General features: G+C 53.3%; 1 non-coding gene across 1 annotated transcript; it reads right to left on the bottom strand.

The window, feature by feature from the left end:
• Positions 1-2,578: 2,578 nt before the first annotated feature.
• On the bottom strand, positions 2,579-2,680 carry LOC147825537 (U6 spliceosomal RNA). The gene has a single exon (XR_015440623.1). It is a non-coding gene; the product is annotated as a U6 spliceosomal RNA (small nuclear RNA).
• Positions 2,681-3,198: the final 518 nt, after the last annotated feature.

The raw sequence follows: 3,198 nt of genomic DNA on the forward strand, positions 1-3,198 counted from the left end.
GCTCATGCCACTCCAGCACTCTGGGAGGCTGAGGCAGGAGGATCGAGAGGCAACTCAGTGACTTAGCAAGAGCCTGTCTCAAAATAAAAAATAAAAGGCTGTCGTTCCCCACACCCAGCCAAAGGGCATCAACTAGAAAGGGGGAGCTCATTTGATGTGGGGAGATGGGACTTGTATCCTGCAGGCTGAAGGCGAACTAGTCTCTGGCGGTATTTAGTGAAATTAAAATGCACATGATCTGCACCCCAGAATTCTGCAAAACTGGGTCCACAGCCTGGAAAACTGACCGTGGTGCAATAAGGGAGGATTTGAACAGGGTACCCATGGCATCAAAGTTTGGAGAGGTGGGGAGTTGAGGGACCTGAATGTCCATCTGTAGAGGGGCAGATGATAGTTTTATTGAACACTGGAGTGTCCAGGGGTTTAGGCTCTTGTCTTGTTCAAAGAATTGGGCAGAGACAACTGATGAATGCAAATTTCATGAAGATTTTTTTAAAAAGGAAAAATAGAAGTGAAAAAGAGGAGAGAAAAGAAGTAGATGTGAAAAGAAGAAGAGAGAAAATATACTCTGTACACAGAACAGGTCACTGGAAGAATAAGACTGGCCAGGAGCCCAACAGTGCAGTCTTTTATATCCTGGCCTCAGATCCAGCCTTCAGAGGCTGTTCTGTGCTGTGATTTGACAGCTCTCTATGATTGGCAGGATACACCCTATTGTCCAGCCTTCCTGCCATGCCCTAATCTCCTACCTTGTAGGATGGAGTGGCTGCTTCCACCCAGCAGTTAGCAGCAAGTCCATTGTCACACATAGATCTCAATAACACTGTTGAATGAAAAGAGTAAGAGGCAGGAAAGAGACAGCAAATAGCACTCATATAAATCACAAAACACACAGAAAACACCAAAACACCCCACCCATACACAGGGGAGACAAGGCTGTCACAAGCCCCATCACACATGCGGAAGGAGGGTCTGGTTCTGAGTGTGAGTTCAGGGAATAGAGAAAAACACAAGGAAAAGTAACATGAAAGAGGGCTTTGAGTTGACCACAGAGGACCATACACTGTGATCTGAGGCCAAGATAAATAACTAGAGCAGGTTTCAGACTTCAGTTAGAGATTCAGTTTCAATAGGCCTGGAGCAAGCCACAGATATGGGTCCCAGAGCTTTTGTTAATGCCTCTCCAATATCCTAGATGGACATCAGTGGTTACTTGATTACATCTAGTGATGGGGAGCTCACTCCTGTACTGATAAGTCCTGCTAATTAGAAAGGTCCTCCTCTGTCCACCTGATAGATTGGACTTCCTGAGTCTGATTAGCAAAGGCCTCCCAAGTGCACCTCCTATACCTTCCCAGACGCTGCTTCAAGCTCCATCCTTTAGCGGGAATAGCCGGGTCCCTCCTGCTTCCACACACTGGTCCTTCAGTGAATGGGTGAGGGTGCATGATCCTCCCCATTCTCACTGGGCACAAGCCTTGCTTGCCCAAATTCTGGCCTCTCATTTCTCCAGCATCTCCCCACTAGCCAGGGTTCTCTCCCCCACCCCACCTCCACCCTGCCAAGCTCCCCCAAGGTCTGACCTAGCTACCTGTGTTTCTGTTAGATTTGTTGCAAACACAGCTCTCTCTGGAGGACCCCATACTCTGGGTACAGCCTGGTCAGCCCTGGGCATAGCAGAACACTCACCTCCTTCAGTCAGGACCCCATGCTTCTGTTAATATAGCCTCACATACCTTTTTAAATCAATTCTCAGTGGAGAATCAATTCCCAGTCTTTTCCACTAGAACCATTCTGAGGCTAAAAGTCAAGGGGGGGCGGGGCCAAGGTCAAGGTCCCTGGGACCAGTCCAGGATACTTTCAGCTGTCACTGCAGACCAGGGGAGGCTGCCTGTTGCCATGGGAGCCAGCGCCCTGGATGTCCTATCAGACCCTCGTCACCTCCTCAGCCCAGTGAGGAAGAACTAGGCTGGGCTCCTGGAGACACACCTAGAGGCCCGGGGAGGCCCCCCACATGTGGTGGGCAGAGCTGGGGACTGCATTGCCCCTTTCCTGCCTCATGTCTGGGGCCAGTTCCTCAGCACTGGGCCCGGAAATTGGCCCCAGGAGGGGGCAGGTCCCTCCTGATGTCTCCTCTCATCCTGTCTGAGACTGACACCTGTGTGTCCTCCTTTCGGTGAGACTCGGACCTATTTTGCTGCAGCACAGTGGAGAGGAAGAAGGCAGTTCAAATGTCTGTCCTAAGGTCTCTGCCTGCCACCTCGTCCTCTCTGCCAGGTGAGCCCCGGCACAGGTGCTCCACCAAGACGTTGCCGGATTTTCAGCATTGACTTTCAAAGTGGGGTTTGCTTCTCCTCCCTCCTCCCACCACCTGGACGGGCCATGACAGTTAGCGAAGGGCTGCATTCCAAGCTCCTGTCCCTTGGCACGCGGCGTCCCACCTTTCTAATGGAACTGCTTCCCTGGAGCTGGGTGCTGCCACACTCGGGGCCCTCCCTGAGCCCCCTGCTGAGCATTCCCACCAGAAGGCCACTGTCTTTCTCACGGATGCTCCGGGACCCCACCCCACCTGCCTGGGATGTCCATTGCTAACCTAGTGTCATGTCGTCCTTGTGCAGTGGCCATGCTAATCTTCTCTGTATCATTCCAGTTTTAGTATATGTGCTGCCGAAGCAAGCACGACTAACCTAGTGTCATGGCCCATTCAGCCCTGCCTCACTTCTCAGTGCTTCAAAAAGGGGGATGCAGGGAAGGAGCAGACAAGAAGGCCAGGAGAGGCCCAGGCTTCTCCTCCTCCCTCCCCTCCTCCTCTGTCTCCTCTGTGGAGCCATGCTAAGGACTCAGACTCAAGCCCCGTGCCAGGCCTGCCTCTACCCTGGGGAGCTGGACAGGGCATGAGTGACCAAAGCAAGGGGATGGGCACTGCGGTGTGTGAGTGGTGAGTTCCCAGCATTCCTAGGGCAGATGTGGAGTGTGGTGGGGGTGGGGGTGTCCTGGGGAGCAGAGGAGGCTGCAGGGGTTGGTGAGCACTCTTCAGCCTGCCTGCAACTTGTCCCCTACTCCTAGGCTGGGCGAGGCTGGGCTGGCAGGAGATGGCTGGGCAGGGCCTGAGACGGGAACTGAGGCCTAGGCTCACTGCAAGTGGGGGAGGGGGGCTTGGAAGGCTCAGAGGTCTCCATCTGCACGCACCATCCCTGA

This window comes from Heterocephalus glaber, unplaced genomic scaffold, assembly GCF_053883595.1.
Source record: "Heterocephalus glaber isolate CG9 unplaced genomic scaffold, H.glaber_assembly_v1.0 deba00001497, whole genome shotgun sequence".
NCBI classification, from domain to species: Eukaryota; Metazoa; Chordata; class Mammalia; order Rodentia; family Bathyergidae; genus Heterocephalus; species Heterocephalus glaber.